This window comes from Mus caroli, chromosome 16 (genome assembly GCF_900094665.2).
Source record: "Mus caroli chromosome 16, CAROLI_EIJ_v1.1, whole genome shotgun sequence".
Classification (NCBI taxonomy): Eukaryota; Metazoa; Chordata; class Mammalia; order Rodentia; family Muridae; genus Mus; species Mus caroli.
In genome coordinates this window covers 84,503,111-84,528,316 of record NC_034585.1, presented here as the reverse complement: position 1 = coordinate 84,528,316, position 25,206 = coordinate 84,503,111, and the positions used below count along the sequence as shown (strand labels likewise).

Below are 25,206 nucleotides of genomic sequence, written 5' to 3'. Positions count from 1 at the left end.
GCAGCCGAGTGTGGAGAGTGAGCGGATCGCAGCCTGAGGTGGACGAGGCTTCCTTCTGCTCCTCGCAGTCTGTTGTGTGGACCGAGGTCGGCGAGGGGGGGGGGTACTGGAAAAGCACGTGGTCTAAGGGACTTTGTTGTACGTTTGAGCTAGCTTGCTCTTTGAAGATGCTTTGACAGTTACGTGAACGATGAAGAACGGAGTGGGCGTTCTAGTGTAGGAACATGGAGATTGTTTTGCCAATCTCTTTTTTTCTTTTTTTTTTTTTAAATTCTTTTTTTTTTTTAAAGATTTATTTATTTATTATATGAAAGTACACTGTAGCTGTCTTCAGACACTCCAGAAGTGGGAGTCAGATCTCGTTATGGATGGTTGTGAGCCACCATGTGGTTGCTGGGATTTGAACTCAGGACCTTTGGAAGAGCAGTCGGGTGCTCTTACCCACTGAGCCATCTCACCAGCCCTCTTTTTTTCTTACCTTTATTTTTCTTTGACTTTTACTTATTTGCAACTTCAGAGGCCGCTTTGTGTTTTGGGCCCATAACCAAGTCATCAGCCTGCACTGCAGCCCCGCCTCCCCTACCCCCCATTTATAATCTCTCACGCTCCGCTCGTCGGTCGTTGACAGTCATTCTAGTAAAACTCAGTATCTACCTGTTCAGAGTCTTTTGACGTTACTTTTATGTCTTACTTAAAAGTTTCTTTTCTTGTGGGCTGGTGAGATGGCTCAGCAGTTAAGGACCCTGGCTGCTCTTCCATTTCGTCATGTAGGTGTATTGCAGACAGAGCACTATTTTAAAAACATTAAGGGGCTGGAGAGATGGCTCAGTGGTTAAGAGCACTGACAGCTCTTCCAGAGGTCGTGAGTTCAATTCCCAGCAAGCACATGGTGACTCCTGTAATGAGATTTGATGCCCTCTTCTGGTGTATCTGAAGACATCTATAGTATACTTATATGTAATAAATAAATACTTGGAAAAAAAAAGATTAAACCCTTTCTGTGTGTGTCATATGTGCATGTATGTGCATATGTGTGTTCTGTTATGCTCACTCATGCATGCTCGTGTGAAGTCCAGAGGTTGATGCTGGCTTTTTATCTATTTATTGTTCTTTATTTTTTTGAGACAGGGTCTCTCTCTCTCTCTCTCATTCAACTTGGGGTTTGACTGGTTGGCCAGTGAACCTCTGGTGGTTTCTATTAACCTCCTTCCTCCAAGCACTGGTTACAGAAGTACGCCCTGCCCAACTCTGACCAGAGGGCTGGGGACCCAAACTCAGGGCCCTAAGCTCACCTAGCAGGCACTGTACCTGCTGAGCCATCCCCTTCCAGTCAGTCCCAGGTTAAATTTCCCCAGATGTGCTGTCTGTGTTAAATGGCTCTTCCTGCCTCTAACGCTAGATATTGAATGCACAGCCTCATGGATGCTAACCATGGCTCCCCCACGGAGCTTGCCCCATCTCCTGAGATGGGCCTTGATTTGACCTGTCATGCTGCCTTCCAGACATCTTGCCCGTTTATGTGTATGTGTGTCAGTCCCGGAATGTGTTGGAAAAAGCAAATAAAGCGAGAAGCTTTTGTTTTGTTTCACTGTTCTTTTTTTTCTTTTTTTTTTAAAAAGATTTGTTTTATGTATGTGAGGACTCTGTAGCTGTCTTCAGACGCACCAGAAGAGGACGTCTGATCCCATTTACAGATGGTTGTGAGTCACCATGTGGTTGCTGGGACTTGAACTCAGGACCTCTGGAAGAGCCGTCAGTGCTCTAAACCTCTGAGCCATCTCTCCAGCCCGTTTCACCGTTCTTAAGACGTTTCAGCCCTGGCTGGCTCCATTGCTCTGGGCCTAAGGCAAAAGCAGACTTCCTAGCGGCGGGCATGTGTGAGCGGCTGCACTTCTCCATTGTCGCCGGCCTTTTGGATACTTTGCACACTCGATTATTAAACATCCTTATGGGACTGGTTCTGGTAGTTAAAAGCACTTGCTGCTTTCTAGTGGGTTGGAATCTGGTTCTTAGGACCCAGAGCAGCGGCTCCAGGGTGCCCAAAGCTTTCTTCCGGTAACCCCAGGCAATTGCAAGCTCATGGCATTCCCTCCTGCTCACACGTACATAAAAACCAAATCTTAAAAAAAAAACAAACAAACAAACAAAAAAAAACCTTCACGAAGTGTCCATTTTGCAGATAAGACAATAGAGAATCAAAGACAGTTGGTAGTGTGCAGAAGGCAACAGAACCTAGATAGGATAATCTAGACCCTCATCCTAGGCTGACACCATGTGGTGGACACAGGGCTGGGCTGGGCCATCCCTAGAGTTCCATTCTGTCCCTGTCAAGGCCACTGTTGTCGCCTCCTTCCTTGTCGTTGTTTCTTGTCCTGTTGGGCAGCCCTGTGTGTCCACGTGAGGCCACTCTGATGAGCAGACTTTATTATGGACGAAGGGACTCGTTCTTTTCCTTCCCGTCACTTAATGCGACATAATAGCTCAGAGTGCTCGGTCAGAGGCATTTTATTTAGGCAAGACCACTTAGGAGTGGAAGAACTTGCCTGCTGAGAGGTTTTATATATGGGGTGCGTGTGCTCTCAGAGGCCAACGGATGCTTAAGTGTGTGCGAGGTGAAGGGGAGCAGTCTGCGGACCACTCGGGTCCGTAGGCCCCCAGCCCCCAGCTGTCCAGCTCTGCGTTTCCCATTTATGGAGGCCCTCCAGTGTGCTGACACCTATTTAAATCTGGTGTTTCCATGACGGGCAGCCTGGTAGGTGGCTGGAATAGCAGCTTCCCAGGGACGCTGTAGGCAAGCTGCCGTCTCTCTCGGTGTGACAGTCTGCCCTCCTCCAAGAAATGCTCCTGGAAAATCCATCTGGGGCCTTTTGTTTCAGCTGGAAACAGAGCCATGTTTTCAGGGACTTCTCCCCTTGCTTAAAGCTGCTTAAAGCTGAGTTCAGCCTTTGACAAGGCACCACGTCTCTCGGAACCTGGGACAATGCTCCTGAAAGCATGGCTATGCTCACACTTGAGGAGAAACCGGAGCTCTTAACAGAAAATCGAGTTATGTAGACCGTTCCCTGCAGTCACATGACTCTAAACTTGCTTGGTGACAGTGATTGACAGCCTCAAGCAGGCCATGCACTGTGAACAGGGCAGTATTATCCCCACCGGACAGGCAGGAGGCTCTAAAGCAGTATTGACTCATATGTTGCTTAACTTTAAAAGTTACACATTTTAACTTTATTGTATGTATGTGAGTGCCTGCCTATATGTATGAATGTATGGCCTATGGATAACTGGTGCCTGTGGAGGGCAGAAGAGGCTGACAGATCCTCGGGAACTGGAGTTAAAGTTTCGAGCCACCATGTGGATACTGGAGATGGGACTTACATCCTCTGTAAGTAAGGCCAGCAAGTGCTATTAATCACAGACCCATCTTTTCAGCTCCCAATTCACTGTTAATTAGCATAGAAAGCATTAGGTTTTATTATGACATTTCCAAATACAATTTGATCTTTGATCCTCTCTGTCCTTCTCCCCTCTTTGTGTATCCCCTACACTCTTCCATCTTCAGCTTCCTTCTTGATTACATGTCAGCTGTCTCCTGTGCCACCCTCTCCCATTCTCCCCCCATCCCCCATCTTGATCTCTCTAGATTTTCTGGTTTCAAACTCACATACATGACATAAACAATAAACTCTAGAATTCACACGCTTGAGAGAACATTTGTTATTTGTATTTCTGAGTTTGGATTACCTCTGTCCCTGTAATACTCCAGATCCATCCATTTTCCTGCAGATTTTACAATTTCACGCTTCTTTACTGCTGAGCAAACTTCTATCGTGTGAATGTAGCACGTTTTTAATATCTCGTCACCTGTTGATGGATACCTAGGATAGATAGGATGTTTCTGTTTCCTTTATGCCTCAGAAACACCCATCAAGATTGTCTCAGTGGCAAGCCCTAAGTCAGATGATAAGGGAATTGTGCATTGTGTCTTTCACTCACATGTCAGTAGGCGAGTGACCTTGTGTGAGCATTGTAGAGAACTTGGCACAGAATCAGATGGCTGTGATGTTGCTGGGCAATAGAATTGTGTGGGACTGCAGTAGTGTATGAGGCATGTATGTATGAGGCATGTATGTATGAGGTCTGTATGTATGAGGTCTGTATGTATGAAGTCTGCTTCCCACACATCATTGTGTGGCACATGCCTACACTGGTTTGTTTGTGGCTTTTTTGACTCATGGCCGTGTTAGTGAGATTCACCTAGTTGGAATTCTCACCTCTGAAGCCAGTTCTCTTAATTTTGCTTTGTTTGCGGAAATTAAATGTAGAGGCTTGAGAGATGACTCAGCTATTGAAAGCACTGGCTGTTTTTCAAGAGGCCCCAGGTTTAATTCCCAGTATCCACATGGTGGCTTACAACTGTCTGTAACTCCAGTCTCCGGGGATCCAGCACCTCTTCTGGCCTCTGAGGGCACCAAGAACATACATGGTGTACAGACACATATGCAAACAAAATACCAGTATACATAAATAATTTAAATACTGAAGTACACACAAGGAAATTTTGCTCTCATCGCTGTGAACCCCTTCCTTGTACCTTTGGATGAGTCCTTGATTTCCTGCGAATCTTTGGTTTACACATACTCAAGTGTTTTGTCTTATACTTCTGCTTTCAGAAGATAGGGCTTCCCCTGCATGGGCCACGCTGTGCTCTGTGTCGTGTGTGTGTGTGTGTGTGTGTGTGTGTGTATGTATGTATGTCCCCTCTTCCTTTTCAGGCTCATGATTTTCACCATTTTCTAGGACTCATGTGTTCTTAAGTATCCTTCCAAAAACAAAACAAAATAAAAACGAAAAGCCCCCATGCTACCAAATGTGTGAATGTGTTATTATTTTAACTTGGTGTCTTTGTAAGTGTATAGTTAAGAGAAAGCTACCAGAGGATTGTGGGCTCTAAATCCATGTGTGTGTGACTGACTCTCTCTGTCTGTCTGTCTGTCTGTCTGTCTCTCTTCCTTCCTCTCTTTCATACATACAGACACACAACGCACGTATGTGTACATGGTCCTCCCCACCCCAGCCCCCACCTACCCACACAGGAAAAGATGTGAAGTTGGAGGCCAAAATGGAGTGGTAGTGTTCACAAGTCAAGCCACCAGAAGCTGGAAGAAGATTTTTTTTTTTTTTTTTTGCCTAGGGCCTCTCGATGGAGCGCAGCCTTATGACACCCTGGACTCCGGTGTCCAGAATGTGAAAGAATGACGTTTCATTTGGTTTTGTTGTGTTTCATACATTGTTTCACTATGTAACAGAGGCTGCAGCTCCAGCCTCCCCAGCGCGCTAGGACCGCCTGTGTACTTACTGGCACCCAGCAGTCTCTATAGGAAACTGGTTCACTTTCCCTTTGCCGTCCCTGGGCTTGCAAGTCCTTAGGCTATGTTGCTCTGACCCACCAGGGTGCCTCCCCTGCCGAGGTCTCATGTATCATTCTGGGTCTGAGTTTGCTTAGAGCTTCCAAGCAGTGAGCCCTGTGGTACAGCCCTTGCTTTGCAATTTCCCTCTCACCTGTCGCTCAGTTAGCTCCAAAGTGGCAGATTCCAGAAAATGCCTGTATTGGGCCTGAAGAGTTCTGGGTAAGACTTGCGAGCTCCAGTAGTCCCGAACTGTCTGGAGGACTTCTCGTGTTGGCTTCTTACATTTAGATGAATTTCTCGTCTCCAGCGTGTGTAGCTTACTCTGTTTGCTTGATGTTTGCAAACACAACATGCTGTCACGTGCAGGCACAGTCCTGTGCAATGACGGAGGGCAGATGTTCGACACAGAGAGTGAACTCAGGCTGGTGGCCAGGCTGCCTGAGTCTGTGCTGTTTGGTTTTCTGCAGCAAGCATCCAATTACCCAAGTCTCACGCTGCACACTTTCAGTTACCTGTAGTTGGCCGCGGTCTGAGGCTAACAGTTGTCTTGGCTCTTTGAAGAGAAGCAGGGCTATTACTGCTAGTCTCTTACTGTGTCTGACTTAGACACTGGTTGATATGTAGAGGGAAAAACAACCACTGTGGAGCTCAGTGTTACGTAAAGGCTCGGGGATCTACTGATGGTCTTGGATAAGGAAGGAACTTGAATCATGAGTAACCCTGCCCAGGGATCCACTTTCCTCATCTCTCCAGTGGTGATGAGCAGCTGTCCCTAAAGACTGCTGGGAGACCAAGTGAAGTTGTTTTGCTACGGATGCCCCATCAGGCGTGGTGTGCGGTGGGGACCCAGGAAGCTCTCAGTCCCTGTCTCTAGCTCCTTCTTGCGTGTGTAGTAGGGCTCAGCACAGGCCTGTCATTTGGTATCTACTCTGCTAGCCTGAACCATCCCGGAGCGATAAGGAGGAGGAAACTGGACAGAGAGATGGTGCAGGGCTTCCCCAAAGCACCTAGTAGGCTGTTGAGAGCTCTGCAGTGTTTCTAGTGCGGCCATCTTTCCATGCAGTGCTTGCTGGGCTTCCTATGTGCTTGTGAATAGCAACCTGCCAGAGCTCACCTGGATATGCTCTGGCTTTAAGATGGTGTGGTCGGTCACTGTCGTTAACCCGGTGGGATTCGGAGTCACGTGGACACCTATCTGGGCTCGTGGGAAGACCCACCCTGAATATGGGGACTCTCTCAGGGGCTTAAGTTTCTGGACTAAAGAAAACAGAGCAAGCGTGCAGCCTGTTCCCTGATCGAATGCAGTGTGACTAGACACATCATGCGCTGCTGCCATGCCTTTCCTGCCAGGTGTGCTGAGCCCTCAAACTCAGCCTCACTCACCCTTCCTTAAGTGTGTTTGTCAGGTGTTGGCCAGAACAACCAGAAAACCACGGATACAGATGATACAAGAAGGCTGGGCTGAGGAGCCCATGCTGTATCAATGGATAATTACGAGGAAATCGCCTACATGCTCACCACTCACCCTTCCAGAACTCTTGGAGCAATCAGGACTCATCATGGGCTGCAGGTTTGACCAAGTGGGAACAAATTAGGTTTCAGAAGTGCCTGCTGTGGACATTTCTCCAGTTTTGTTAGAGAGAGGCCGAGCCTTAATCCTGGGAACTTAGTTTCCTATTAGATGCAGCTGCCTTGCTGCTGGGCTTCCCTTTGTTTTCTTCCCTTTGGGCTGCTGGTTCGTTTCCTTCATAGAAGCTCAAATCCTTGTGATGACAGGTTATATGTGTGTGTGTGTGTGTATGTATACTACATATTGACTTGTGTGTATGAAGATGTGCATGCAAATATGTGTGCTAGCGTGTGAGGCTGCACGTTGAGTTAGGTGTCTTCCTCAGCCTCCTTTTTTGAGGTAGGGTCTCTCACTGAATGAGGGAGCTCAGTGATCGGCTTGGCTGGCTGCTCCAGGGACCTTCTTGTCTCTCTCCCTCTGCAGTGCTACCGTGATAGTCACACGCTGCCACACTGACCTTCATGCTGGGGACCCGAGCTGGGGCGCCATGCGTGCACGGCAAGCACTTTACTGCCTGAGCCGTCTCTCCACTATTTCTTAACTCCTAGACTGTTGGACAGAACATGGAGATTTAGTGTATTTAAGAGATTCAGTTAGTAGTTGATAAGACAGTAGATCATTTTCTCTGAAAGCCTGCTCCCTTCCTCCCTCTTGCCTAGTTTGTCCTGTGTGTGTGTGTGTGTGTGTGTTTGTGTCTCCCCTTTCATTTTCTCCCTACTTTAATTTTTTTTTAAAGAATAATTTTATGTATGTAAGTACACTGTCGCTGTCTTCAGACACACCAGAAGAGGGCATCAGATCCCATTACAGATGATTGTGAGCCACCATGTGGTTGCTGGGATTTGAACTCAGGACCTCTGGAAGAGCAGTCATTGCTCTTGAACCGCTGAGCCATCTCTCCAGTCCCCCCCCCCCCTATTTCTTTTGAGATCCGGATTCCGTGGAGAAGTCCTGACAAGCATTCAGCTTCTTTGTCTTCGACCCTTTCTTCCACTCAGAAGATCTTAGCCTAATGTGTGTCTTGTTACTTTTTATTCACCCATTTCTGTCTCCTCTAAGTCAGGGTGCAGGGGGTCGGAGCCCCACACAGTGCCTTGTGCTGGCTCCCAGGGCTGGCTCTCAGCACAATCCTGCCATGGCCCAGGGCCAGCCTTGGATGTGTAGGAGGGGAGCTGTGCAAACAGTCTTTTCTACTGGTGAGGGGGTTGACTGGGCAGCAGGACGGGGTGGGGATCCCCCAGGCTTGGTGAAGGCCTGGTTCTACTTAAGCTCTTCCAAACAGGGAAGAGGGCAGTAAACAGTCTGCTAATGAAGTCTGTAGGTGAACATGGAGGTGTGGCGATGCTCTGGGCGCACAGAACACAGAGAGGATGCTGGGAAAGGGCAAAGAGCGGGAGGAAGGCTCTGGGGGGTGGTACGCTCCCTGCTGGGAAAAGCACAGCCACCCTCTGGTGAGGAGCTGGCCAGGGTTGCTGCCCTGAGTGCAAGTCAGGGCGGGGCCAGAGCAGCGAAGCTGCTTCTTGTTCTTGGTAATCAGTAGGGATTGTTTTATCATTTCAGCTCTTGTATTACTCAGGAGCAGGGCCAGCCTGACCATAGCCTGCGCATGTGAGGCTCGGACGGACCTCCAGGTGAACAGAAAAGGTGGCCTCCTCCTGTCTGTGCATTTCCCGGAGGAGGCCCAGGGCCTGGAGGTCTGTTCTGGGGACAGCAATGTGGCCGAACAGCTGGCGGAAACAGCTGGCTGCTCGATGTGAACTAGAAGGGGCTTGTTGTCCAGGTGTCTGTCCCCCAGGAGGCTCCTGTGGTTGGTTTGTTGGGTTGCACCATGGTTTGTGGCTCTGTAGTGTTAGAAACTTGATAGCCACGGGGCAGGTCTGAGTCCCCAGTGCTTTCCTTTGTAAGTCTGAAAAACCACACTCTCCTGATGGGAGACAAGAGCCTCCAGTGAAGAAAGGGACATTTTGGGGTTAGAGCTGATGACCATGCCACCCACGATGCTTAATTTCTCAGCCTCAGTTTGTCTGTAAGGCAGCTGCATGGAGTTCTGGGTCCCTGGGAGATGACGCCAGGTGTGGTTGCCCCTTGAGGCAATGTTGGCAGTAGTTCCAAGTACATAAGTTTTGATTTTGGCCTTTTTTCTTTCTTTCTTTTTGGACACAGGGTCTTGCTGTGTAGCCTGGGTGGTAATCAAACTCAGCGTGGGTTTATAATGGCTACAATAATCAAGGACTGAAGCAAAGAGGTCAACCCGTAAATGCTGGCTATCCACGGGAGATGTCCCCCGACCGGCTAGAGCAGGGTGGAATCCCCTCTGTGTGAGCAGCATTTTGCACACACGTCAATACCTAGGTGGCCCTGAGAGGAAGGGACAGGAGTTGGCAATGTCCCCAGGAGGCGGAGGGAAGGTGACACTAGGTTTTGGGCTCTTGAATTTCCAGACACCTGTCCACCATGCAGCCGTGTTGCGGTGACTTTGGTGTGGTGTTTGCAGAGGATCTATTTTAGGGAGGAGAAGCGTGACCTGATTTGTGTCCTTGATTTTTCCTCCTGGGCCTGGACTGGGCTTGTAGCCCTGACCCACAAGGTCTTAAATTCCCCGAAAGGAAATTCTGAAGAAGAAGCTGTGCATGAGAGATAGCCGTGTGTGTGTGTGTGTGTGTGTGTGTGTGTGTGCCTGCCTGTCTGTCTGTCTGTCTGTCTGTCTCTGTCCTCCGTAGGTCTGGACAAGCCCCCCCCGGCCCCCCCCCCCACGCTCCTTCTGAGCTTCAAGCAGATCACTGTTGACCTTAGATTGTTCCTTCTGTGTACGGTTTCTCTACTTAGCCCTTCGAGGATGGGGCCCCTCATTGTCTCTCTGCTTCCCACCATCGCTGGACCTAAGCATCAGTTTGAAAGGTTACTGATGGATGTCAAGTCTGTTTCCTAAGGGCATCCTGAGTGGATATTTCGAGCAGAGGTGAGCGGCTTGGTGAGTGCTGGAGGCTCCCTGTTCCTTCAGATGCTGTGCCTGTCTGACCCCCCCCCCCCCCCCCCCCCCCCCCCCCCCCCCCCCCCCCCCCCCCCCCGCCCCCCTGTATGCATTTCCCTTTCTGACCTGACTGCCGATGCTGAGGTCTCCTTTACATCCTTGTGTGGTTGGGGCTTGGATCCCTACTCTGAGCACCCTTGTCTTCAGTATGTCCATCCTGTGATGTTCATCTGGACAACAGACAGTCTGACCATTGGGCATGACGGACGTGACGTCCTCTCTGATTCTGTTATTCAGGAGAACTTTCTTTGGGCAATGATTTGACCTTGGGTGAAGTTCAGTAGATGGGGAGGATGGAGACTGAGGATGGGAGGGTCCAGTGTTGGGTCTGCCTTGGCAACTTCTGTGATCGTCTTTCTGTTTTGGACTCTGTGATGACTGACAGGCTGGGATAGGGAGGGTTCAGGTCACTCCTAACTGGAAGATTTAGCTTTGTCCTTTCTCTCTGGGAGCACCTTGCCTAAGGGGTAAATGCTCTCCAAGCTTAGTGCACCAGGGTACTGGGAGAAGTGCCGGCTAGGTCTGAGGCAGCGCGTATGTATCATATTAATCTTCATTCCCAACACAGTAGATAGCATAAGTGTGCGTTACTCCAGGAGTTGATTAGCCTCAGTTTAAATCGCCTCAGCACAGAAGTAGGATTTTCGAGTTTTGTGATGAAACACCATGACCGAAGCAACTTGGGGAGGAAAGGGTTTATTCGGCTTACACTTCCACATAGCTGTTCATCACTAAAGAAAGTCAGGACAGGACTCAAAACAGGGCAGGACCTGGATGGAGGCAGGAGCTGATGCAGAGGCCATGGAGGGGTGCTGCTCACTGGCTTGCTTTCCCTGGCTTGCTCAGCCTACTTTCTTATACAACTCAGGACCACCAGCCCAGGGATGGCTCTACCTACCATGGGCTGGGCCCTCCCCCATCAATGTGGAAAATGCCCGATAGCCGGATCTCGTGGAGGCATTTGCTCGTTGAGATTCCCTCCTTCCAGATGACTCTAGCTTGTATCAAGTTGACATAAAACCATCCAGTACATTAGGGTTTGGAATAGCTGCATAGCTGTTTCCAGTGCAGCTTCCCTACTCCCACAAAGGGAGATCTCTGAAATGCATGCTCACAAAGTTTTAGGGATTTATAGCCATCCAAATATATATATATTTAAAGTTTAAAATTTCAACTAAAATATAATTACATTATTTTCACATTCCTCCTCAGCATAAGGTATTTTTTAAAAAAAGATTTATTCTTATTTTGAATTAAGTGTGTGCAGGTGTGTTTATGTGGGGTATATGCGTATGGGACTGCAGTTACCCCTGGAGGCCATTAGAGGGCATCAGATTCCCTGGAGCTGGAGTTAGTGGAAGTTGTGAGCTGTGGGTTCTGGGAACCTCTGCAAGAACATTAACTGCTAAGCCGTCTCCCTCTGGGGAATATTTCCAATGTCAGATTTTCAGAGTAGGGTTCCTCATTGAACATGGGAAGGGGTAAGTGACTCCCATGTGTGTGATTCTGGACGTTTCCTCTGATGGGCCAGCTAAAGACGCATCCATGATAGAATGGCTGCTAACATGTGGGCATCCAGTTGTCATAGAGTGGTAGCCTTTCTGTCTTCTGTATTCGTAGACTCTGATTGGTCCCGATTGTCCGTTTCCTCCTTCTCCAAAACTCTCAGAATTAAAGTCCTCCCTGCTGCAAAGACTTGTCATCGAGCAAGGAAACATACTGTTGGGTCCTGCTTCTGGGCTTTGCCAGTGGGCACTGGAGCCCGAATTCAACATACATTGATTGATTGATTGATTGATTGATTGGTTTTGGGGATTATAATGGCTGTAGAGTAGGCTGAGACTGCGTGGTTAATCTCCACTTTATCAATGAACAAGCTGATGGCACAGAAAGACAAGAGGGGTAAGATCATCTAATGGTGGTGGATGTCAGCTGGAGCCTAGGCGCACTGAGCAGTGCGCTCAGGACCGCCATGTCCTGTGCTGTCGCTCTGAGGTGGTAAGTCCTCCCAGTAAGTCCTCCCCAGCGGTTCAGACGACTTACTCTTAGCTGAAGATGGCTGCGGCTTACGTTAGGGTGTCTTTCCAGTCTCTCAGCACTCTCTGTGTGTGCACGCTTGGGGTTTTTCTTGTGACAGCACTGAACTAGTCAGCTGTTCATGTCATTAGGCTATTTTTACTGAGAATCTCTAAGGTTCAGGCTGTTCTTTCTCTGTCTTATTGCTATAGCTCTGCTCTTTGATGCCATTTGTAAAGAGAAAGATAAATACAACTTATATTAGGTTGGATTGATCTGTCTTTGCAGGTAGAAATCTTGGTTTGCAAAGGAGTTAAAACATCATTGGAGCGGGAATAGGGCCTCCTGTTCCTGGCCCTTGCGAGGCAGAAGCAGGAGGTTGGTCATGAGTTCAAGGCCCACGTGGGCCACAGAGTGCAATTCTATTTCAAAAACTGAACAAAATAACGTCTAGCGCGATGGCTCAGCAAGTAAAGGCAGGTGAGGGCCCTTGCTGTCAAGCTGGTGTCTGAGCTTGATTCCTGAGGTCTGAGTGATAGAGAGAAACCGCTCTCGCAAGCCGTATTCTGACTTCCACACAGTTGCTGGGGTCTGTGTGTGTGTGCCCACACAGGTACACATGCCTGTGAACAAACAAACACATGAGTACACAGATGTAATGGGGAGAACATTTAAAAACTTAAAAAAAACCAAACAAACCAAACTCCCCAACCAAAAACTCTACCTAGACTCACAACCAATCAGTCAACCCCATTTCCCAACAAAGCGAAGCCCAACACAGTATAGTACAATACAGCACAATACAACAGAACACAGCAGTGTTGGGGACAGTGACAGTGAGATCTAAGGCTTTTTGTGATGACCGTCCCTTCAGACTGTGCCGAAACTCATTTTACAGCTGGGAGCCGAAGCATGACTCTTCTAAATTTAAAACAATTAATTTAGCCGTCGGTGGCAAAGGCCTGCCATTCCAGCATGCAGGAGGTGTGTGTAGAAGAGTCAGAAAGTCAGCATCTTCCTCTTCACATTGAGTTCAAGGCCAGTGTTAGCTATGTGCAACCATCTCAAAGCCCAAACAGAACAAACAAACAAACAACCCAAACCCAGACCAAAGACAAATGATAGAATTTGTGGTTGTGACTAAAAACTGGTCACCATGAGATTCTGGGACATGTTACCAGCATGGGAAAAACACACTCTTGATTTGTTATTTAAATTGGTGACATTAAAAGAGACTCTCAGGTCATCACTATGTTCAATGTATGGGATTGGTTCCCAGGGATCTCATTTGCCCAGAACTGTTTTTCAAGATCTTTTTTTTTTTGGTGGTGGTGGGGGGGGAGGTTAGGGGGAGGCCTTTCAGGTGTTGCAGATTTGTTGAGGAAGCATCCCTTTGGAGAACTCATAAGCTACTCACACTGATGACGAGTCTGATGATCCATCTAGACAAGGACTCCTGCACAGCCGACAAGGACTCCTGCACAGCCGACAAGCTATAATGACTTCATAGTGGGACAGGGTGGTGACCTTGACGCCTTAGAGAGAGGCCCAGTGTGCATTTTACTCTCTCACCTACGCTATCAAAACCAGAGCTCAGAGAAGTTGAGTAATTGACTCACGGTTTAAAAGCTTAGGTTTTTCCTGATCTCTAGGATTCGATTATTAGGAAAAATATGATTGTTAGGAAAAACTAGAGAAACCTTATTGAATTTAACTAACACTTACTAGTTGGTACTTTGTCAACCCTTCAAGAAGTTCCAGCTACCTGATCAAAAAGTAGAAAGCCACATTCCCTAACAATTTTAGGACAGAGCAAGCCATGGAGATGGCCCAGCTGTTAAGAGCACTTGCTGCTGTGGCGAAGGATCTGGGTTTGGTTGTCAGGACCCAATCACATCAGGCAGGTGACAACTGTCTGTGACTCCTGTTCCAGGTGATTGATTCTCAGGCCTCTGTAGGCACCTGAAGTAGTGTGCATATACTACAGACAGACAGACAGCCACACGTGCACACACGTACACAATTAAAAGAAGAATTTTAGCATGAAGCTTTCATGTTAAAGAAGATGGCAGAGGGCTGGTGAGATGGCTCAGTGGGTAAGAGCACCCGACTGCTCTTCTGAAGGTCCAGAGTTCAAATCCCAGCAACCACATGGTGGCTCACAACCATCCGTAACGAGATCTGGCGCCCTCTTCTGGAGTGTCTGAAGACAGCTACAGTGTACTTACATATAACAAATAAATAAATCTTTAAAAAAAAAAAAAAAAAAGAAGATGGCAGAGTTGAGGCAAATGAGTAGACTTTGGACTGGGGTTGTGGCTCAGTTGGTGGAGTGCTCATGGGCACCTAAAAATTCAGTTTTTAGCACTGGGCAACCTGGGTGTGCTGGCACAGACCTGTGATGCTGGGATATGTAGGATCTGGAATTTCATGTCCTGGACGGCATGAGTTCTACACCAGCCTGGACTCTGTCAGTTCCCGTCTATTAAGACACAAGAAAAAACAAAACAAAAACCAAACAAAAACAAAAACCCAACAAACCAGGGCTAGGTGTGGCTCAGCATACCATAGAGGTGGGGGAGATAACAGCATCTATCTGGTTTAAAGAAGGTTTAGGTATGTGCACCGGAAGCCTAGTGTAACTTGTACTGTGGATCCTGGCAACATGCGGTGTTGTTTAGTGTGCACCTGCTCTGGGCAGGCTGTGTTCTGTCTGTCATGCTCGCTGTGCCTAACCCCCAACACATTTAAGGCCAGGCCTATTTCAGGATTTATGGTTAATGTATGAGGCAGGTGTTTTTGCCATTCAGAGAAGGTGGCATAAACCCAGGGAGAGTTTAATTGGCCCAGTGCTGGGAACTGGAGAATAAAGCTTGTCCTGAATTCAGCCTCTGAGTTCAAGGCCCGTGGCCACCGCTTATGTCACATAATACTTCTTTATGCTTAGAAGCAATATAAATCTCCAGTAGGATGGCTGCGAAGTGCCTTTTGGCAGCCTCTGTTGCTTCAGCTGTCTGAAAGGAATGGCTTTCATAAACATGGAATGGGTGTTGGATTTTCACTTCGTGATAATTCATATTACAGAAGTGGGAAAAGTCATTACTACAGAGTCCCAGTAAGCCTGAAGCTGTGGACACGAAATGAGCTGGCCAGCCCCGGGACAGGAATTGGTTCCCTTTTGGGTACCTAATAACACATGTGCTTAAAAGAGAAATTTCATGAATGGGAATTTAAGCCAAGTGCTTTTCTTTCTCTGTTTATAGTACTTGTGATCAAATCCAGGGTTTTGTACACCTAGGGAGACTTAGAACTATGTCCCCAGCTTTTGAGAATGGAAATTCAGATTTAAAAAAGGAAACAAAAAATAGACTCACCCATAACCCCATGATTCTTTGTGCACGCCCCCCCCCCGCCCCGTGTGTGTGTGTGTGTGTGTGTGTGTGTGTGTGTGTGCGCGCTCGTGCAAATTAACTCCGGAGTCCTGTCTTAGCTAAGTGCTCTACCTCTGAGCCACCCCTAGCCACAGCATTGTTTAGTTACCTGTTGCTCTATTTCAGAATTTTTATTGTGGTTAAGCATGTCTGAGATACAGTGTTTCATTGTAACCACTTTTCACCGCTGGTTCCCTGCCACTCAGTACATCTACAAAGTAGCCATCTCCACCCTTGTCTCTAGACTTTTGTTCTTTCCAAATGGAAGCTTGAAGTCGGTTCAACATTAAGTCTCCAGGTCTCACATAGCTAGAGTTATACAACCTTTGCCCTTTGCTTCTGGCTCATTTTACTTGGCATCAGTATCTTCAGGTTTCGTCCATGCTGTGTCAGAATTTCCTTCCATCCTGAGGCTGAGCAGCCTTCCATTCTGTGGCTCCTTTCCTTCTCCGGTTATCTTTAAATGGACACCTGGTTGCTTCCATCCTTAAAAAAAAAAAGATTTCTATTTTATTTTTTTATTTTATTCTGTGTGAGAGAGTATGTGCACACAAATGTGGGTGCCTCCAGAAGCCAGAACCCTGGGTTTCCTGGAGCTGGCGTTACATGTGTGTGCTAGCTGTCCAGTGTGGGTGCTGGGAACCAAGTCCATGTCCTCTGCAAGAGCAATCCAGGCTCCTGACGCCTGAGGCATCTCTCCAGCCATCCTCCCATCATCGGCTTCTGTGAATAATGCTTCTATCATTCAGGTGCACAGCAAGTGCCATTCAAGTCTTTCAGGTCTTAACCCAGATATGGGGTTGGTGGATTGCAGTGGGTTCTATATTGAATTTCCTGACACACCATGTGCTGTTTCCAGGGGTTGTGCCACAAGGACTCCGATTTCTCCACAGCCTTCTCACGCATTCCACTCCCCAACTCCCGCCTCCGCCCCCCCCCCCCCCCGCTTTGATGATGACCCTCTGAGTGGCTGTGCAATGATATCACATTGTGACTTGATTTGCATGTCCCTTGTGATTAGGGATCACAGGTTGAGTATCATTTCAAGTCTTTTGTGATTATTTCACAGGGTACTGTGTCCTTTTCATAGCTGTCACTGTGTCCTTACTTTCCTGAGTAGAATCACGTCTCCACATGAGTATGTTCAATGGATGTTTCTTAATTCCCACCAATCATTATTAATTGGGTTGGTGTTAGAGTGAAATGCGGAGGTGGAGGTGTATTTCAGACTTCAATGGTAAGTGATGTACTCATTGAGAATCCCCACTACCCATAATCCTCCATGTCTGGTTTCTAGAAGAGGCTTGTCAGGAGTACCACAGGGACATGCACACTCCTGGATTCTAAGCAGCAGTTCTGGGGTTACAGTGAAATGAGAGGTGTCTTCGGGAAGGCCAGCTACAACTTTTCTTTACATAGCTCCTTTGCTTGGTGCAGTGGTCGAGGACTTTGAAGCAGTTTAGAAGAGGCTTATCTTGGTTTATTTAGGAGATGTGGTGGAGAAGGCATGGTGGCAGGGAGAACTGGTGTGACTGCTCACACCTCAGCAAATCAAGGCAGAGAAGTTGACTCGGAGCCACTAAATAAACCTCAAAGCCTGTTTCTTTAGTGGCCCACATCCTCCAGCCAGACTCCATCATGTCGTGACTCACAACCTCCCGAGGCAGTGGCGCGAGATGGAGACTGTGTCCGATCGCATGGACCTGAGATGTCTTACATTAAAGCCATAACAGCATCTATGCTGAGAGGATGGAAGGTACAGGACCACCGTGGGTGACAGTGTGACTGTCAGTGGGTGACAATGTGACTGTCAGCGAGCAGGCTAAGAGCTCGCTCTGATCGCTGAATGTTAGAGCCACGTCGTTGACATCACCTCACTTGTCTCCTGTGAGCCATGGCGGATGGGCTTTCTTTGTGTCTTTTCTTGAAATGGGAACATTTATTTATTTCATCAGAATGGTGTTACTGGGGCAGTTGTTTTCTAGATTATTCCTGAAGGCCAACAAGCCACATGTCAGTCCACTGGAGCCAGTGAGGCATTTTTAGAAGGTGGCATGGATGTGGTCCATGCCTGGCTCTGTCCCATGCCCATAGCTTTGAGCATGTTGCTCTATCCAAGAGTCAGGCCCTCTTTGTTCACACATTGGTGATGATACTGGCTCTTGTAGATTGCTTTTGAGAAAAATAAAGGGAGTGATTAATGAGGGTGTTAGCTTCCTAAGCCTCAATTTGGTGATCAAAAACAATATTAACCTTCTTTCCCGGGTCTGAGGCCAGATGTCCAATGTTGATGCAAGGTGCTGGCAAAAGCCCGGGGCTCTCCCAGGGTTTTAGGCGGGGATCCAGTCTTTGCTGCTCCCAGCTGCCTGTCGTGAGAGGCAACATCTCTTTCCTTTTTGCATCTTAGAGTTTATGTAGACTATCAAGAAAGACAGATTGACAGGTGGCAGCCAGATTGGTTCCGTTTACTAATCTTTATGTGAATACAAGCTCTTGGGAGGAAAAGGATGACTCGAAGAGGCAGTGAAGGCTGAGAGCTCAGGCTGTGTTCTGCGTTCTGTCCACTTCCGTGCTGGGGATCGAGCCCAGACCTGGAGTGTGCTGGCACACACTCCACAGTTGGGCGGCATCCTGCAACTGCAAATGGGCGCATTCTGAGAAGTGCATTGGAACTGTGGCCTCTGAGCACAGCCATTGTACTCGTGGGACTCGGCAGAAGGCCTGGCTGAGGGGGAGCCTAGCACCTATTGCCTGATAGTGCTGTGTCATCTGCTGCTGCCTAGTCTATTTCCAGTGGGTCATGCTGTGTAGGTACTAATATGGTGTATTGTTCTTTTTTTAAAAAAAATGTATTTCTTTATTTTGTATGTATGTCGGTGTATTAGCAGACAACCCACGGGACTTGGTTCTTCTTTCCCATGTGTGGGTCCCAGGGATTGAACTCAGGGTGTCAGTGTTAGCAGCAAGCACCTTTATCTGCTTAGCCATCTCACCAGCCAGTGCGTTGAGTTTTGCAAGGCTAAGATTTGAGATTAGTGGCTTTGATGAGGCAAGAGGTTAATCGCATCGAGGGACTTGCCTTTGTTGGGCAATCCTAGGGAGTGGTTCAGCCCCACTGTCCCCATGGGGCTGCAGACACACCAACTAGTGTTTCTCCCAGCACACAGCCGGCATTTTGGAAAGTCTTCAAATAATGGCCGTGAGTGGGAGCCTTGCTCTCATTTCTGTCAAGTGAATTGCTACACGGAAATTCTGGTCTCATTCTGCAGAATTCCTGGTTTTTTGTCTGGGGTGTGCTGGAGGTGGGGGGCTGGCGGCTGGTATACTTACTAATTTCACATGGCCCTTTCCATTTCTGGAACAGACTCATTCATTAAATCCCACAAGTGCCTGTTTGTGGGGTACCTGGCTGTGTTAGGGGCTTTCTCTGGAAAGGGACTAGGTGGGCAGTGAGTATGCAGTATAACTATTGAATTGTAACAGGAACCCTCCATCTGCTCAACACACTGGAGACCAAAGCTGGTGAATGGGAATAGGCTGGCTATTCAAAAGCCAGACCTGAGGAGACGCCATCTCAAAAATCTATTCAGGCCAGGCGTGCTGGTGCACGCCTTTAATCCCAGCACCCGGGGGGCAGAGGCAGGCGGATCTCTGAGTTCAAGGCCAGCCTGGTCTACAGAGTGAGTTCCAGGACAACCAGAGGTACACAGAGAAACCCTGTCTCGGAAAAAAAAAAAAATCTATTCAGGAGTTTTCAGGATGCAAAGAGGTATTCTTTGTTTAAAGAATTATTTATTTTTATTCATTGTGTGTTTATCTGCTTGCTGTGCGTGTGTGTGCCAAGGTGTGTGTGTGTGTGTGTGTGTGTGTGTGAGAGAGAGAGAGAGAGAGAGAGAGAGAGAGAGAAAGAGAGAGAAAGAGAGAGAGGACAGATTGTAGGAGTTCTTGGGATCTAACTCACGTCCTTCCTGAGGAGAAGTCTTAGAGAAAGAGGGAGGGAGCTACAGTGAGACAGAGCGTGAAGCCCAGGCACCAGATGACATCATCCTCACCTCTGGCCCTCATAATGGACTTACATCCCTTGCCTTTTTTTTGTTTTTGTTTTTTGTTTTGTTTTGTTTTTTGTTTTTTGAGACAGGGTTTCTCTGTGTAGCCCTGGCTGTCCTGGAACTCACTTTGTAGACCAGGCTGGCCTCGAACTCAGAAATCCACCTGCCTCTGCCTCCCAAGTGCTGGGATTAAAGGTGTGCACCATCACTGCCCGGCTGATCCCTTGCCATTTTAACTGGAACCTAAGGAAAGGCTTCTTCTCTTCCACAAGACAATGAAGAAAGGTGTAAGGCAGAAGGGAGGGGGAACAGGGGTCACTTTTAAATGAACCCCAGTTCTACGGTGGGGATCAATTATGAGCACCATCAGAACCCCTTCGGGGCAGTTTGGTAAAGCACAGGCTGCCGAGTTGCTAGCAGGCTGTCATTGAATAGGTTTCAGTGGCTTGTGACAGCTGCCCAACAGCTTCGGTGTTGATGCTGAGATCCAGGAACCGTGCTCTGAGCGGCCCTGTGCTTGGGGATCATGGTGGAAAGGGTAACACATCCAAGAGTTTAGAGGGGGCTTCTCAGCTGGGCTCTGAGCGTGCATGGGATTCTTCTAACGTGAACAAAGGGTGGGCATTGCAGGCCCACTCTGGAAGGCCAAACTGCTAGGGCCTCACTTTGGAGATCTGACCCCTGGGTAGATTGTGACGAAAAGGGAAAGCAGAAGACTGTGCCACTTGACACGGCCATCTACCAAGTTCACACTGAAAATGGTATTGTCAGGGCTGGTAAGATGGCTCAGTGGGTAAGGTAGTTCACCATCAAGTGTGACAACCATCCTTGAGACCACATGGTAGAAGGAGAGATCTGACTCCTAAGGTTGACCTCTGACCTTCACATGTAACATGTATGCTGTGAACACACACACACACACACACACACACACACACACACACACATGTTTTAAGTAAGTGTATGACTCTGTGTTGGACCACATTCATAACAGTTTCGAGCTGCATGCAGGGTGAGAGTTCTGCATACTTCGAGAGTAGAGCCTTCTTGTGTGTCTCTGAAAGTACAGACATTTCTCTGCAAGCTAAGAGTGCCCTTTATACCAATCTCGGAAACAGACCCTCGACTTCCTGAGGCTTTAAAGTGGGTTTGGAAGCTGCTTGTGGGGCAGAACCAAGGAGAATCAGAAAGCAGCAACGAAGTGACTCTCTTATCCCACTCGGACACCCAACTCGTGACAGGAGCTTGCCTGGACCATAGGGGCCTTTTGGATGCTTCTAGCCACATGTGGGCTTCTTGCACAGAGCATTATAGCTGCATCTGCCCTCTAGCTTCTCCAGTCTCCCAGCCTCTGCTGTCTATCATCCTGGAGGTTTTGAGGACAAAGAAAGGTATTAAAATTCACATCAAAAGCCCATCGCTTGGGAGGAAGAAGCAGGAGGATCTCTGTCAGTTAGAGGCTAGCCTGGTCTACAGAGTGAGCTTCAGGCTAGCAAGATCTAGGCGTGAGGTCCTGTCTCAGAGAAAGAAAAGGTCCTATCAGAAGAATCTGTAATTCTGCTCAGTTGCATTCTCTGCAACTGAGGGCTTTGCTGCTCACCTTCAGAACCCTGGCAGAAGCCTAGAACTTGCAGACTCTGCTTGAACCAGTTTGAGTGTGTGATTCCCTTCTCAGCTGAAAATAGCTTTGACTCTGTAAGTCCTGGGTTTGTGTTCCCTTTGGGTGCAGAAGTCTAGAGCCTGGTCTCAATTTCAAATCTTAGGTCCTGGAGTTGAGGGAGGGGGGTAGAGGAGGAGGTAGGGGAACGGGTGGGATCAGAGCATCTTTCCAAATGGGGGTTTCCTGCCCCTCCCCACTGTTCTCCTATTGAGCCTCCATATTTGTAAATACCACGGGAGGTAGGAATAGGAGCTACAGAGAGACAGACTTCCTGCATAGGAGACTCCTTTAGAATAAATGTAGGTATTTGTTCTCCCACAAAACTATCTGGACTTCTACAAGCCTAATTTCTTTTAAAATATTATTTATATATTTATTATGTTTGTTTACATATTATTTTCATTTTTTTAAATGTTAGAGTATAAAATACTGGGTTTATTAGGGCTTTCTATACATAGGCCACCACACTATATTCTTAGTCATCTCTGTTTCCCAATGCCCGCCTCTCACCTCCTCTTCCTGTTGGTCCTCCCCTCTCTCCAGACAATCCCCTGCTTCTACTTTAATGTCATGGTTTCTGGTTCTGCTCCCCCTACCCCACCCTCTTCCTTTTCTACTCCTGCTTTAAGATCTCTTCCTTCCTGCCCCCTCAGTCCTGGTTGCTTTTCTTCCCTCCCACCCTCCCTCCTTCCCTCCCTCCAGCTCTTCCTCTCAGATCTAGAGTCTGCACCTGAGAGATGTGAACAAGAAGTCCTAGAAAGAGGCTGTGTCTACCAAGGCTGGTTGACAGACTAGAACTTCAGTGATGCGAGGAGGTTGGAATGTTGCAAGTCTAGACCCCGATATTTTTAGCCTGTGTAGTGGCCACTTCTTGTCCTTCTCTGTGTGTGACCTGACAAAGGTAAATTCCAAAGGTAAAATCCTCTGGCATGTGGTCTCTTAGTTTCCGCCAATGCACTGGCTAAGGATGCCGAGAGTGACAATATCTAAGGCATCCACAGCAGAATTGACCCCGCCTCCCTGTAACCTGCCTCTGTGTTCTACCCAACAATTTATTTGAAAAGTCTGCCATTTTATGACTTTTTCCCCCCATTATTATAAAAACTCCATCAGAACATATTATCTGGAAAGACCTAAAATCTGTGTCCTGTCCCATGGACACTGGTATTTGGCTTCAGAGTAAACTTTCTCTTTAAGAAAGATTTTATGCTGTTTGAATGTGTGTGTGTGTGTGTGTGTGTTTTGTTGTGAGTGCCAGTGCCCAAGGAGGCCAGAAGGAACATCACATCCCCTGGGGCTGGTGGTAAAGGCTGTCTGAGCCACCTGGCGTAGGTGCTGTTGGGAACTGAACTCCTGACCTGGGAGCCATCTTTCCAGTTCCTACACTGTCTCTTGCTCCTCCGAGATCTAAGGTTTATCTCGTTAGTCAGTGGAGAAGACGTGTTATTTGTCTTCCCGGGCCCGGCGTATTTCACGGAACACGACGACTTTTAGTTATATCCACTTTTCTACAAACGTCGTGACTTTTCGTTGGGGCTGACAGACATCCCATTGTGTGTCTATACACTGTGTTTTCTTGATGGACTTTATGCTGGTTCTGTTTTTGTCTCAGCTGCTGTGAGCACAGCAGCAACAAACATGGATGTGCGCATTTCTTTCCGCAGTGAGGAGGTCTGCCTGAGTTCCAGGCCAGGCCAGGCTGTTATGCACAGTGGACACAAGGCTTACATAGGACGGCACAGCAATGTAGTGAGACATTGTCTAGAAAAAGACAACTCGTCCCTGTGGATGTAGGTAAGAGAGGGAGGAACGTTTTGAGACCTGAGTCTCAGGAGGGTCTAGTACAGGAAGTTCCGTAGCTTGGACTTGAACTCCAGCTCTTGGGTTTGGGCGGAGCTTGAGTCTTGGTTTCCTCATCTGTGAACCTGGAATAATATAGAAAGTTTCTTTCACAGAGTCACTGTGAGGATTAAAGCTTCTAGCTACCAAGTGCTGAAAAAGTAGCCTCAGCTGCAGAGAATGTGTGTATGTATAGCATATGTGTGTGAAGTCACATGTGTAAATCATATTAAACAAATTAAACCGCTTGGATTAAAAGTTAAGAATGATGCTTTGAAAGGGTCGGGTGCAAACCTTCCCTGCGAGCCGTCTAGAGATGCCGTCTGCTTGTTTGTCATCGAGACCAGCGTGATGTGTAGCCCAAGTTGGCATCAAACTTGCATGTTGCAGAGGACGGGCTTCAACTTCTGATCCTTCTACCTCAGCCTACCAAGTGCAGGGACCTGTCATGGCCACCGCACCTTGTGTCTGGGTCTCTACACCATGCCTCACTGTCTCCTTTTTGCTTGTATATTTTAAACCTCCAGTCTTGTGTGGCTTATTCTAGAACATTTTAGCTTCTCCTGTTGTTGTGGTTGATACTGACTGTGAACTTGATAGGTCTGGCATCACCTAGGACACAGCCTGTGGGCATGTCAGCGGGGAAGGTTCCGGACAGTGTTAACTGAGGTGGGAGAATTGCTGCAGCAAGGGGAAGAGTAGCTACGTGCAACCCAGAAGAGTAAACACATCTTTGTGTTTCTAGAGAAGACTGCCTTTGGGAGGAGAGTCTGGGCATTTTTCTCCAGAATTTAGTTGGAATTAAATGTTTTAGAAACTGAAAGGCAGTTGCCAAAAGATCTCAAGAAGGCAATTTCTACCCTTTTCACTGTGAGTCACTAGGCATTTGGTGGTCTATTTAGTGTTGTCGCGATGGCATTAGAAAGTAATTAGAAAATAAATTATTAAAAACCCAAGACTTCATATATAGTCCAGGATCCTAGCCTAGGGAATGGTGTTGCCCACAGTTGGGAGGGCCTTCCCACTTCAGTGAACTCAATCAAGACAATAATGGCCCTCTGTCTCCCAGTGGCCCCCCTTTCTCTGTCTCCCAGAGGCCCCCCTTTCCCCACCTCCCAGAGGCATCCCCAGAGCCCTGCCTCTCCAGTGTTCTCTATCTCATCCAGTGAACACAACTGAGATTAACTGTCACACTGTGCAGACAGGAGGGCCTGAATTCGAATTCTCAGCATCTATGTTTAAAAAAGTTGGCCATGCCTGTAATTCTAGCATTGCTCGGCAGAGACAGACAGCTGCCAAGAGCTTGCTGGCCAGCCAGCCTAGCAGAAATGGTGATGGGAAGGGACAGTAAGGTGGAGGTGGAGGGTGAGAGAAGAAATCTGACATTTTCTTCATGTGCTCGAATCAATGTATACACCTGCATACTCTTTGTATGCAACACACACACACATACACACACACACACACATATACACACACATACACACACACACTCACACACACTCACACACATACACACAAACACACATACACACACACACACACACACACAGTCTGCTTGCAATCACTTGTACTCCCAACACTTGCCAGGTAGAGGCAGCGGGATTGGGAGTTTAAGGCTAGCCTGGGTTACGTAATGAGACCTTGTCTCAAAAAAACCAAAGCAGAGCCAAACAGACGTCAGCAGCAGGGACAACCAAACCAACCCAACCCAACCCCTGGCATTCAGCCACTCGACCAAACTACAACCAACAACAACCAAGACTGGAATGGCGGCAAGGAGATTCTAGCTGGTAATCCATATAAAACCAGTCTCTTCTCAAGCATATTCTTCCTCTGTACCCCAGCGCGGAGGCAAGTCTCCATGGTGTGCGCCTGCTGCTGGACCACACGCATTGCCCTCCTGTGCACTGCTGACTGGGGCAGAGGCTAGACCACATGCACTGCCCTCCTGTGTACTGCTGACTAGGGGTAGAGGCTGAACCACAAACATTGTCCTTCTGTGTACTGCTGACTAGGGGCAGAGGCTGGACCACAAACATTGTCCTCCTGTGTATTGCTGACTAGTGGCAGAGGCTGGACCACGCGCACTGCCCTCCTGTGTTCTGCTGACTAGGAGCAGAGGCTGGACCACACGCACTGCCCTCCTGTGTTCTGCTGACTAGGAGCAGAGGCTAGACCACAAACATTGCCCTCCTGTGT

The 25,206-nt window shown here is 47.9% G+C and overlaps 1 protein-coding gene across 4 annotated transcripts in view; it reads left to right on the top strand.

Moving 5' to 3' along the window:
- Positions 1 to 25,206, top strand: part of Tiam1 (T cell lymphoma invasion and metastasis 1) — a 348,780-nt gene that overhangs the window by 11,914 nt on the left and 311,660 nt on the right. The window contains exon 1 of one of the 4 annotated variants that reach the window (XM_029470564.1): positions 9,838 to 9,937. The exons of the other annotated variants lie outside the window; for them this stretch is intronic. The gene's annotated coding sequence lies outside the window, so the exon portion shown is untranslated. Of the gene's footprint in view, positions 1 to 9,837; positions 9,938 to 25,206 lie in introns of those variants that run through there. 4 annotated transcript variants of the gene reach the window in all.